Source organism: Aplidium turbinatum, chromosome 8 (genome assembly GCF_918807975.1).
Source record: "Aplidium turbinatum chromosome 8, kaAplTurb1.1, whole genome shotgun sequence".
Classification (NCBI taxonomy): Eukaryota; Metazoa; Chordata; class Ascidiacea; order Aplousobranchia; family Polyclinidae; genus Aplidium; species Aplidium turbinatum.
The window spans coordinates 13,415,612-13,427,967 of record NC_137479.1 but is presented as its reverse complement, the minus strand read 5'-3'; the positions used below and the strand labels follow the sequence as shown (position 1 = coordinate 13,427,967).

The 12,356-nt window shown below is 39.5% G+C and overlaps 10 non-coding genes across 10 annotated transcripts; all 10 read left to right on the top strand.

Moving 5' to 3' along the window:
* The first annotated feature begins 4,086 nt into the window (after nt 1–4,086).
* Trnal-aag (transfer RNA leucine (anticodon AAG)) lies at nt 4,087–4,168 on the top strand. The gene has a single exon. It is a non-coding gene; the product is annotated as a tRNA-Leu (tRNA).
* Nucleotides 4,169–4,414: 246 nt separating this feature from the next.
* On the top strand, nt 4,415–4,487 carry Trnak-uuu (transfer RNA lysine (anticodon UUU)). Its single transcript has one exon. It is a non-coding gene; the product is annotated as a tRNA-Lys (tRNA).
* Nucleotides 4,488–6,222: 1,735 nt separating this feature from the next.
* Nucleotides 6,223–6,307, top strand: Trnal-aag (transfer RNA leucine (anticodon AAG)). Its single transcript has one exon. It is a non-coding gene; the product is annotated as a tRNA-Leu (tRNA).
* Nucleotides 6,308–6,553: 246 nt separating this feature from the next.
* On the top strand, nt 6,554–6,626 carry Trnak-uuu (transfer RNA lysine (anticodon UUU)). Its single transcript has one exon. It is a non-coding gene; the product is annotated as a tRNA-Lys (tRNA).
* A 2,504-nt stretch (nt 6,627–9,130) lies between these two features.
* Trnal-aag (transfer RNA leucine (anticodon AAG)) lies at nt 9,131–9,212 on the top strand. The gene has a single exon. It is a non-coding gene; the product is annotated as a tRNA-Leu (tRNA).
* Nucleotides 9,213–9,941: 729 nt separating this feature from the next.
* Trnal-aag (transfer RNA leucine (anticodon AAG)) lies at nt 9,942–10,023 on the top strand. Its single transcript has one exon. It is a non-coding gene; the product is annotated as a tRNA-Leu (tRNA).
* A 246-nt stretch (nt 10,024–10,269) lies between these two features.
* Nucleotides 10,270–10,342, top strand: Trnak-uuu (transfer RNA lysine (anticodon UUU)). The gene has a single exon. It is a non-coding gene; the product is annotated as a tRNA-Lys (tRNA).
* A 1,007-nt stretch (nt 10,343–11,349) lies between these two features.
* Trnak-uuu (transfer RNA lysine (anticodon UUU)) lies at nt 11,350–11,422 on the top strand. Its single transcript has one exon. It is a non-coding gene; the product is annotated as a tRNA-Lys (tRNA).
* A 413-nt stretch (nt 11,423–11,835) lies between these two features.
* Nucleotides 11,836–11,917, top strand: Trnal-aag (transfer RNA leucine (anticodon AAG)). Its single transcript has one exon. It is a non-coding gene; the product is annotated as a tRNA-Leu (tRNA).
* Nucleotides 11,918–12,163: 246 nt separating this feature from the next.
* Nucleotides 12,164–12,236, top strand: Trnak-uuu (transfer RNA lysine (anticodon UUU)). Its single transcript has one exon. It is a non-coding gene; the product is annotated as a tRNA-Lys (tRNA).
* The last annotated feature ends 120 nt before the right edge of the window (nt 12,237–12,356 follow it).

Here is a 12,356-nt window from a genome sequence, read left to right as displayed (position 1 = left end):
TCAACAACATCTTCTGGAAGTGGTTGTCCACGTTTAACTGCATAATTGTGCAGACAGAATACTGCTATTATTATTACCAAGGAGCAGTGTTTGTACGCGTCATTGAAATAATTTGACGGCGTCAGCGTCAGCGCGAATTGCCTAAAAACTTTACGGCGTAAAGGACTGCGTAAGCTCTTAAAGAAATTGACGGCGTCAGCGTCAGCGCTAATTTCTAGCGCTATTTTTTACCAGCGTCTCATAAAACGGAAATATTTCAACCAAGTTCAGGCTAACAATAGCTATAGTATAAATAAAGAGCAGGTATTATGTTTTGGGACTGTATTGTAATTAGCTGCTCAGCCTATTAGTTATTTCCTTGCAGAAAAACAAGCATTTCAAAACGTTTGTCTGACAATCTGCTGCGTTTGGGACGCATATTCAGGGGCGCCGGAGCGATTTTTGACTGGATGGGCAGGAGTATGAAAAAAGGGCACTTTTGTTGCTGAAAGGCCAATTTTTTTTGTAAGTTTTAAAATAAGATATAGCGATAATACTCATCTATCAGCTCATTATCGAGTAATGATACAAGTGTCCGCTATACAAAGAACAATGGCACGGAAGGGCATCATGCTATTTTATAATGATGTAATATAACTTACTGTGATGGAGAATTTTGTGTCGTGAATATTATTTTGAGGCAAAAATAGAACCTTATAATTAGGCTAAAAGCGAATAGCATAAATTGTTATATTGCAAAGTGTGCAGTAGCTTACATGACCTTAAAAGGGCACCATTGCCCCCTCTTCCCTCCCCATCCACAGAAATTTGAGGGCAAGGGGGCATCCGCTCCCCTTGCTCCCCCCCGCTTCCGGCGCCCCTGCGCATATTGTCCTTTCCAAGTGAAAACATGCGTTCCACAGCAGCGTTGGTTGGTATTGGTGTGTTGTATTTCAAAAACAAGTTGAAAACGTTTAGTCGGAAAGGTATCACTGTTCCAAGCGTGCTGTGATAGTTTAGCACGTATAAATCTTTTAACGAGGTCCACTGCACCAACATCGCTCTTTTCAGGGGCATAGAGCTCTTGAAATAAAGTATATTCAACGTCCGCGATGCCATTCATGGATTTTTCGCTTTCTGTCTCTGATCCCTCGTTCTCAATACATGGGTGATCACCATTTGGAGAACTTCTTCCGCATGTATTCCAGGGAGTCATTCCAACCAACGCAAAAGCCGGTAATTCGGATGAGTCGCGCTGGCCAGAATACATTGTGAAACGAGATTTTCCATGAAAACAAAAAATGACGCTTAGCGCTTGACGCTTAAAATCGGCAAAATAGTTGACGGCGCTATCACTTCCGTCAACTGAAAAATAAATTGACGGCGCTAGCCTCAGCGTCAACAAAAAGTTGACGCCGTCAAATGACGCCGTCAAATTGACGGCGTTAACGTACAACACTGCCAAGGAGTTACTGAAATGTGTCCCCAGTGGAACGCGAAGACACCTGAAGCGTTGCTTCAGGACACCAAATGACTGTTCGATTCGAACACGTGTGTTAATGTGACTCCTGTTGTATCTTCGTTCCCTATCGTTAGCTGGGTTCAGTACTGGCGTCATTATGTAATGCTTACATGCATACCCACTGTCTCTTGCAAGAGACCGTTTATTTCATTGGTTTCGAGTCTGTCCCGTATGACGCTGTTTTCAAAAATTCTGGAGTCATGAGTTGACCCAGGCCATCGCGTAACAACATTCGCAAAAATGCGATCTGCTGTGCAGATTGCCTGCACATTTACAGAAAAGTAACCTTTGCGGTTTCTGAAAACTTCGGCGGTGTCTCCACCTGGTGACTTTATGGGTATGTGCGTGCAATCGATTGCACCCACAACTAAAGGAAACCCAGCAATAGCAAAAAAAGCTTGCTTGACTTCCGCCAAGTTGGTAGGAAACTTCATAAAATTAGATTTTCTTTTAGCAATACACTTTGACATCCTGTGAACTGCTCTGCAAACTGTGCTTTGGTGCAATCCCATGAGATCGCCGTCGGTAGTTTGGAAATTTCCTGTAGTTTTCTCAAAACCATAAAAATTCCAAAGAAAATCAACCAAAAGCGAACGGAGCAACTCTACCATTATAAAAGCAATCCCCCCATCACCTCGTATCAGCCTAACGTGTACCATAACTTTAGGCATTGCCAGAAATAATCACAACTTAAGATTGGTCAGTAGCAGTCTTAACTTTTGAACATTTTGATAAGAACTTAAGTATTGCTTAGTCAAAAGTTTAGTTTCTGCATACAGTTTTAAGACATGATTGGTACTTAAGTAGTTCTTAGGTAGCCACTTTAACAAGTCGAAATTCTGCCACTGAAATTGACTACAATGCAACCGCCAACCAATCAGAACGTGTTATAAGAGGCTACCGTCCAATTGTGACCCTTCTAGCACTCATCCAGAGAGTTAATGCTTGTTTTGAACTTTATTTGGTAATTACAGAAGAAAAAGAGCAATAGCAGTGGTGAGAATCGAACACGCGTCAATGAAATAACTACTTTCTAGCCCGAACCTTAACCCCTAAAAAGCCAACCAGCTGACAAAAAATCCATCACTTAATTTGCTTTGTATGATCTTCTTTTCGCCGTTTTTTACTTCACTTAAACCGTAGCTTATGATTGGTTGGCAGTTTCATTCTAATCAATTTCAGTGGCAGAATTTCGATTTGTTAAAGTGGCTACCTAGTTCTTATGGCTAAGGACAGCTTAAGTTTAGTTTCTACATTCAACCCTTAGGGTTTGACCTGGAGGTCGTTCCTGATTTGTCACATTTTGCAGATTTTTGCGATCATTGCTGTCTGACTGAAACTGTCTAAAAATAAGGTATTATTTCACTGTTTGCTGACTCTTAAAAATATAAAATCATTTGTTGTCTTAAGGAAGCACTAGAAATGAGAAAAAATAAGTTAAACGTTCAGTTAATCTGTTTTGTTGTTTTTTGTTTTTTTTGGAAACTTTTGCTGCGTAGGCCTATAGAAAGAGCTGCTATACCGTCCTTATTTCTAAGAAATGTCCTTATTTTAAAGGGCAATATCTTAGAAATATTAATTGTCTTTATTTCTAAGAAATGTCCTTGTTTTTGACTTCAGTCCTTGTTTTGCCTTATTTTTAACAATTACAAATCTTCTATCTTTTTTTTTGGGAATATATCAATAAGTGGTATCACTTTGATAAGCATCTAACATTCCAACACACATCAACTGGACCCTGCTAAGAGATCAAACAATTGAGTATGAGAAAGTTAAGGGATTAGCGAAACAAACTGATCCGCCAATGGCAATGAATCATGAGTTCTTCGATGAGGTCTCGGCTTACTCTGCTCAAGAAGATTCCAGATATTGTGTTCCGCAATGATGAACCTGAGGACAAGTGGATGACGATCTTTACGAGAGATGAATATTTTCTGTTGCTCCACACTACAAGCTGGTTAGCGTCATCGTCTCTCTTGCGGCAGTAATGCGTTTGTGGAGCAGGTGTTCTCTCTTGGTTCGGCTCAGTGAACCAAGAAAAGAAACAGACTTAGCGAAATGACAGTTAAATCTCCACTACAGGTAAAGGTAAACCTAGACTTGAGCTGTCATGAGATGCAGAAAGTATTTTCTACGGACAAGGAGTTGCTCAAACAGATCGTTTCTGGCAAAAACTATCGCCTTTGATATATCATAGCTTGTTTAAGTGCAAGGATTTGTTCAAAAACGTTTGTTTCGTTGCGTACGAAAATGTAATTTTTAGGTTGTTCTTATTTTTGGGTCTATGTCAATGGCAACCCTTACTATAGGCTACTGTAATGATCTAAAAATATGTAAAAGATTCAAAATTCTACTTGCTGGCGAAACGTGTCCTCTTTTTAGGCGATGAAAATATGGTAGGCCTAGTCTCAGTGGCGGCATAAGCACACAAGTGTTTTTAATTAAATCCTTTACTTTGTAACAACCAGATGATCACCAAAACCAAAAACCATCAGAATGTCTGACAAACATGGTTCACCAAAGATAGCCTACATGACAACCACCACATTGAGTTTTGTAAAACGAAAATTCCTTCATCTATGACTGGTAGCGTGGCCGAGCGGTCTAAGGCGCTGGTTTAAGGCACCAGTCATTTCGATGGCGTGGGTTCGAATCCCACCGCTGCCAATTTCATATTCTTGGTTATTTTGATTTTTCTCTTTGTCGCAATTACACAAAGCTCTGTGTGCCACTGAATGGATGGTTTACCAGAAGTGCATTGCTCAAGCCCAAATCTCTGGAGTTCAACCATTGTTACTTGATTTTCACTTTCTTTGTTGACCGAAGGAGGAAACTGACAGTGATGAGGTGAAAATGATTGAAAATTTGCAATTGTTTTGCATGCATTGGGAGATACAAATGTTCAAACTTTCAGCCCGGTTAGCTCAGACGGTAGAGCGTTGGACTTTTAATCCAACGGTCAAGGGTTCAAGTCCCTTATCGGGCGTTACACATTTTGTTCGGTTACTTTTTCCCAAAAAATCAATGCACATCAAGCTTTTGCATTCGTTCCAATGTCCGTTGTCTTGTAATAAATGCCCTGATTGCGGTGTCACTTATGAATATAACGTTGTTTTTCAATAAGTTTTGATTTCGGTCCGAAATTGCCAGAATACATCTGCAGCCTTTTCAGTATTACTATTACATCAACCCAAACTCAGTAAAGCCTAGATGACAATTAAACAAAGAGTCTCAGTGGCGTAAGCACACAAGTGTTTTTAATTAAAATCGTTCACTTTGTAACAACCAGATGATCACCAAAACCAAAAACCATCAGATTGTTTGGCAGTCATGGTTCACCGTAGATACATGACGACCACTAGCCTACATTGAGTTTTGAAAAAGAAAAAATTCCTTCACTTTCGACTGGTAGCGTGGCCGAGCGGTCTAAGGCGGTGGTTTAAGGCACCAGTCATTTCGATGGCGTGGTGGGATCGATTCCCACAGCTGCCAATTTCATATTCTTGGTTATTTTGATTTCCTCTTTGTTGCAATCACACAAAGCTCTGTGTGCAACTGAATGGTTTACCAGAAGTGCGTTGCTCAAGCGCAAATCTCTGGAATTCAACCATTGTTACTAGATTTTCACTTTCTTCGTTGACCGAAGGAGGAAACTGACAGTGATGAGGTAAAAATAATTAAAAATTTGCAATTGTTTTGCATCGATTGGGAGATACAAATGTTCAAACTTTCACCCCGGTTAGCTCAGACGGTAGAGCGTTGGACTTTTAATCCAACGGTCAAGGGTTCAAGCAGGGATATCTAAAGAAGGGGATGCGAAGGCTCACAGCGATTGCCTTATTCTTATGACACTACCAGGGCGGTAGTTTGTAGTGCGTAAAACATGCAGTTCTTTTCACAATTGCAGAAAGTTTTGTTGTGCAACTGGTACAGTCAGCTACAGATGACAGTTAGTAAATGTTACATAGAGCATATTTAAAGAATACTTGTTTGGAAAGACAGTTGAAAAGTTACAAGTTAGCTGCTTTTTTTAACAAAGTCTTTGCAGTAGGCCAGATTTAAAGCAAATAAACGGGTAGTTGAATTAACAAGTAACCATGAGCGTGCAGTGAGTATCCAGGCTTGATACTGATAGCGCAATGCAGGTTATCATAACAAGAGTTATTAAACTACTAACAGTGCCGATTGTCAGTTTACGGTAAACAGAGATTATTTACGATAAACAGAAGCCCTTCTATTGTCAGACGTATTAAAAGCCTTCATATCCCCTTCTCTAGATATCCCTGGGTTCAAGTCCCTTATCGGGCGCTACAGACTTTGTTCACTTACTTTTTCCCAATAAGATCAATGCAAGCTTTTGCATTCGTTCCGATGTCTGTTGTCTTGTCATAAATGCCCTGATTGCGGTGTTACTTATGAATATAACGTTTTTTTCTTTCAATTAGTTTTGATCCCTGTACGAAGTTGCCAGAATAAATCTGCAACCTTTTCACTATTACATTAACCCAAACTCAGTAAAGCCTAGATTACAATTAGACAAAGAGTCTCAGTGACATAAGCACACAAGTGTTTTTAATTAACTCCTTTACTTTGTAACAACCAGATGATCACCAAAACCAAAAACCATCAGAATGTCTGACAAACATGGTTCATCAAAGATAGCCTACATGACAACCACCACATTGGGTTTTGTGAAAGTGAAAATTCCTTCACCTTCGACTGGTAGCGTGGCCGAGCGGTCTAAGGCGCTGGTTTAAGGCACCAGTCATTTCGATGGCGTGGTGGGTTCGAATCCCACCGCTGCCAATTTCATATTCTTGGTTATTTTGATTTTTTTTATTGTCGCAATCACACAAAGCTCTGTGTGCCGCTGAATGGATGGTTTTCCAGAAGTGCGTTGCTCAAGCGCAAATCTCTGGAGTTCAACCATTGTTACTTGATTTTCACTTTCTTTGTTGACCGAAGGAGGAAACTGACAGTGATGAGGTGAAAATGATTGAAAATTTGCAATTGTTTTGCATCGATTGGGAGATACAAATGTTCAAACTTTCAGCCCGGTTAGCTCAGACGGTAGAGCGTTGGACTTTTAATCCAACGGTCAAGGGTTCAAGTCCCTTATCGGGCGCTACTAATTTTGTTCGGTTACTTTTTCCCAAAAAATCAGAGCATATCAAGCTTTTGCATCCGTTCCAATGTCCGTTGTCTTCAGTTCAGTTCAGTTGTTTTTTTATTTCTGACCATCATATCAAAGCAATACACGTTAACATAGCAAAGGTCAAGAAAAAGGTAGAAGCGACAAAACGCGAACGTTAAAACGTGCTTGTGATCGAAGTAAGTTATTGAGTTGAAAAAAATTTGGCACGGTCGCAACACCTTCAGAAAAATTTAAGACATAGAGGAAAAATAAAAAAATAAAAAATGTTACAAAACAAATAAACATATAAGCTTATAGGCTATAACTTTATTAGCCTACATAACTTTAGCTGATATATTGAAGATTTGTATGGACAGTTGCTATGAAGATCGGCCATGGTGCGTTATCAAGTCATAAATGCCATGATAGCGGAGTTACTTATACTGATGTTTTTCAATAAGTTTTGATCTAGGTACGAAATTTCCAGAATGCATCTGCAGCCATTTCACTATTACATCAACCTAAACTCAGTAAAGCCTAGATGACATTTAGACAAAGAGTCTCAGTTAGGGCTACCATACGTCCTCTTTTAAGAGGATTCATCCTCTTCTAAGAAAAATGAATTGTCCTCCGAGGACACTAAAAAATGCTCAAATGTCAATTTTTTCGACAGTTTGGGTTTTCATGCTTGTATTTTCAACGGGATTATATTGCTTGATGACGTTTCAGCGACGGCTTGTAGGCTATTTGTTTTCTAAACATTTTGTGTACCAATGTAACATGCTGATTTATTAATTCTACAAGAAATTGGCGCATTTTATGGAACTGTTGTTGAACGTTTATTGCCTGGTTCACTGTAAGATATTAAACGACATTTTAAAGGCCATGCTCACACTTTCACAAAAAAGTATTCTTTTACCTTCATACGTTTTATATTGATAGCCTACACAACGCTTGTAGACGTTGTTGATTACCAACTCAGTTTGGTTCGTTTGTTATTTGGAAAAAATCGAAAAGAATGTCTAAAAGTGCTATGTGTATACTGTATAACCCAACCCACAGCAAAGACCCACAGCAACCCACAGCAAAGGCCTACAGCTTTGCAAGGAAAGGAACAGCTTTTTAGTTCACGCCGTTTTTAGCATCTTAACGGTTATGTGCAGCCTACCGTTTTAGTCATATTTTTTGCAAATAATTTAATAGTTTCGTTGACCATTCCTTGTTGAAAAAATTTAGGGTTTGACCTGGAGGTCGTTCCTGATTTGTCACATTTTGCAAATTTTTGCGATCATTGCTGTCTGACTGAAACTGTCTAAAATTAAGGTATTATTTCACTGTTTGCTGACTCTTAAAAATATAAAATCATTTGTTGTCTTAAGGAAACACTAGAAATGAGAAAAAATAAGTTAAACGTTCAGTTAATCTGTTTTGTTGTTTTTTGTTTTTTTGGAAACTTTTGCTGCGTAGGCCTATAGGAAGAGCTGCCATACTGTCCTTATTTCTAAGAAATGTCCTTGTTTTTGACTTCAGTCCTTATTTTGCCTTAATTTTAACAATTACAAGTCTTCTATCTTTTTTTTGGGAATATATCAATAAGTGGTATCACTTTGATAAGCATCTAACATTCCAACACACATCAACTGGACCCTGCTAAGAGATCAAACAATTGAGTATGAGAAAGTTAAGGGATTAGCGAAACAAACTGATCCGCCAATGGCAATGAATCATGAGTTCTTCGATGAGGTCTCGGCTTACTCTGCTCAAGAAGATTCCAGATATTGTGTTCCGCAATGATGAACCTGAGGACAAGTGGATGACGATCTTTACGAGAGATGAATATTTTCTGTTGCTCCACACTACAAGCTGGTTAGCGTCATCGTCTCTCTTGCGGCAGTAATGCGTTTGTGGAGCAGGTGTTCTCTCTTGGTTCGGCTCAGTGAACCAAGAAAAGAAACAGACTTAGCGAAATGACAGTTAAATCTCCACTACAGGGAAAGGTAAACCTAGACTTGAGCTGTCATGAGATGCAGAAAGTATTTTCTAAGGACAAGGAGTTGCTCAAACAGATCGTTTCTGGCAAAAACTATCGCCTTTGATATATCATAGCTTGTTTAAGTGCAAGGATTTGTTCAAAAACGTTTGTTTCGTTGCGTACGAAAATGTAATTTTTAGGTTGTCCTTATTTTTGGGTCTATGTCAATGGCAACCCTTACTATAGGCTACTGTAATGATCTAAAAACATGTAAAAGATTCAAAATTCTACTTGCTGGTGAAACGTGTCCTCTTTTTAGGCGATGAAAATATGGTAGGCCTAGTCTCAGTGGCGGCATAAGCACACAAGTGTTTTTAATTAAATCGTTCACTTTGTAACAACCAGATGATCACCAAAACCAAAAACCATCAGAATGTCTGACAAACATGGTTCACCAAAGATAGCCTACATGACAACCACCACATTGAGTTTTGTGAAAGAGAAAATTCCTTCATCTATGACTGGTAGCGTGGCCGAGCGGTCTAAGGCGCTGGTTTAAGGCACCAGTCATTTCGATGGCGTGGGTTCGAATCCCACCGCTGCCAATTTCATATTCTTGGTTATTTTGATTTTCCTCTTTGTCGCAATCACACAAAGGTCTGTGTGCTACTGAATGGATGGTTTTCCAGAAGTGCGTTGCTCAAGCGCAAATCTCTGGAGTTCAACCATTGTTACTTGATTTTCACTTTCTTCGTTGACCGCGAAGGAGGAAACTGACAGTGATGAGGAGAAAGTGATTGAAAATTTGCTATTGTTTTGCATCCATTGTGAGATACAAATGTTCAAACTCTCAGCCGGTTAGCTCAGACGGTAGAGCGTTGGACTTTTAATCCAGCGGTCAAGGGTTCAAGTCCCTTATCCGGCGCTACAGATTTTGTTCGGTAACTTTTTCCCAAAAAATCAATGCACATCAAGCTTTTGCATCCGTTCTAATTTTTCTTGTCTTGTCATAAATGCCCTGATTGCGGGATTACTTATAATGATGTTTTTCAATAAGTTTTGATTTCGGTACGAACTTTCCAGAATGCATCTGCAGCCTTTTCACTATTACATCAACCCAAACACAGTAAAGCCTAGATTACATTTAGACAAAGAGTCTCAATGACATATAAGCACACAAGTGTTTTTAATTAAATCGTTCACTTTGTAACAACCAGATGATCACCAAAACCAAAAACCATCAGAATGTCTGGCAGTCATGGTTTACCGAAGATAGCCTACATGACAACCACCACATTGAGTTTTGTAAAACGAAAATTCCTTCATCTATGACTGGTAGCGTGGCCGAGCGGTCTAAGGCGCTGGTTTAAGGCACCAGTCATTTCGATGGCGTGGGTTCGAATCCCACCGCTGCCAATTTCATATTCTTGGTTATTTTGATTTTTCTCTTTGTCGCAATTACACAAAGCTCTGTGTGCCACTGAATGGATGGTTTACCAGAAGTGCATTGCTCAAGCCCAAATCTCTGGAGTTCAACCATTGTTACTTGATTTTCACTTTCTTTGTTGACCGAAGGAGGAAACTGACAGTGATGAGGTGAAAATGATTGAAAATTTGCAATTGTTTTGCATGCATTGGGAGATACAAATGTTCAAACTTTCAGCCCGGTTAGCTCAGACGGTAGAGCGTTGGACTTTTAATCCAACGGTCAAGGGTTCAAGTCCCTTATCGGGCGTTACACATTTTGTTCGGTTACTTTTTCCCAAAAAATCAATGCACATCAAGCTTTTGCATTCGTTCCAATGTCCGTTGTCTTGTAATAAATGCCCTGATTGCGGTGTCACTTATGAATATAACGTTGTTTTTCTATAAGTTTTGATTTCGGTCCGAAATTGCCAGAATACATCTGCAGCCTTTTCAGTATTACTATTACATCAACCCAAACTCAGTAAAGCCTAGATGACAATTAAACAAAGAGTCTCAGTGGCGTAAGCACACAAGTGTTTTTAATTAAAATCGTTCACTTTGTAACAACCAGATTGATTTGATCTATCAATCAAATCAATCAATATATCAATCAATCATTATTTGCGTTCAACTTCGACACCGTTCCATTTTAAATAAGCCATGACACCACCACACGGGTGTGGCAGACTCGATGACCAGTTTGGTCCTTCTGTCACTCCCATCGTCATCAGCAAACAACCTAGCTCATATTGTAATCTTGTATTGTTTTGTTTTTTCGCATGTGCTGATGATGCAAAATAAAAGAACTTCTTCTTCTTAACTTCTTCTGATCACCAAAACCAAAAACCATCAGATTGTTTGGCAGTCATGGTTCACCGTAGATACATGACGACCACTAGCCTACATTGAGTTTTGTAAAAGAAAAAATTCCTTCACTTTCGACTGGTAGCGTGGCCGAGCGGTCTAAGGCGGTGGTTTAAGGCACCAGTTATTTCGATGGCGTGGTGGGATCGATTCCCACAGCTGCCAATTTCATATTCTTGGTTATTTTGATTTCCTCTTTGTTGCAATCACACAAAGCTCTGTGTGCAACTGAATGGTTTACCAGAAGTGCGTTGCTCAAGTGCAAATCTCTGGAATTCAACCATTGTTAGGCTACTTGATTTTCACTTTCTTCGTTGACCGAAGGAGGAAACTGACAGTGATGAGGTAAAAATAATTAAAAATTTGCAATTGTTTTGCATCGATTGGGAGATACAAATGTTCAAACTTTCACCCCGGTTAGCTCAGACGGTAGAGCGTTGGACTTTTAATCCAACGGTCAAGGGTTCAAGTCCCTTATCGGGCGCTACAGACTTTGTTCACTTACTTTTTCCCAATAAGATCAATGCAAGCTTTTGCATTCGTTCCGATGTCTGTTGTCTTGTCATAAATGCCCTGATTGCGGTGTTACTTATGAATATAACGTTTTTTTCTTTCAATTAGTTTTGATCCCTGTACGAAGTTGCCAGAATAAATCTGCAACCTTTTCACTATTACATTAACCCAAACACAGTAAAGCCTAGATTACAATTAGACAAAGAGTCTCAGTGACATAAGCACACAAGTGTTTTTAATTAACTCCTTTACTTTGTAACAACCAGATGATCACCAAAACCAAAAACCATCAGAATGTCTGACAAACATGGTTCATCAAAGATAGCCTACATGACAACCACCACATTGGGTTTTGTGAAAGTGAAAATTCCTTCACCTTCGACTGGTAGCGTGGCCGAGCGGTCTAAGGCGCTGGTTTAAGGCACCAGTCATTTCGATGGCGTGGGTTCGAATCCCACCGCTGCCAATTTCATATTCTTGGTTATTTTGATTTTTTTTATTGTCGCAATCACACAAAGCTCTGTGTGCCGCTGAATGGATGGTTTTCCAGAAGTGCGTTGCTCAAGCGCAAATCTCTGGAGTTCAACCATTGTTACTTGATTTTCACTTTCTTTGTTGACCGAAGGAGGAAACTGACAGTGATGAGGTGAAAATGATTGAAAATTTGCAATTGTTTTGCATCGATTGGGAGATACAAATGTTCAAACTTTCAGCCCGGTTAGCTCAGACGGTAGAGCGTTGGACTTTTAATCCAACGGTCAAGGGTTCAAGTCCCTTATCGGGCGCTACTAATTTTGTTCGGTTACTTTTTCCCAAAAAATCAGAGCATATCAAGCTTTTGCATCCGTTCCAATGTCCGTTGTCTTCAGTTCAGTTCAGTTGTTTTTTTATTTCTGACCATCATA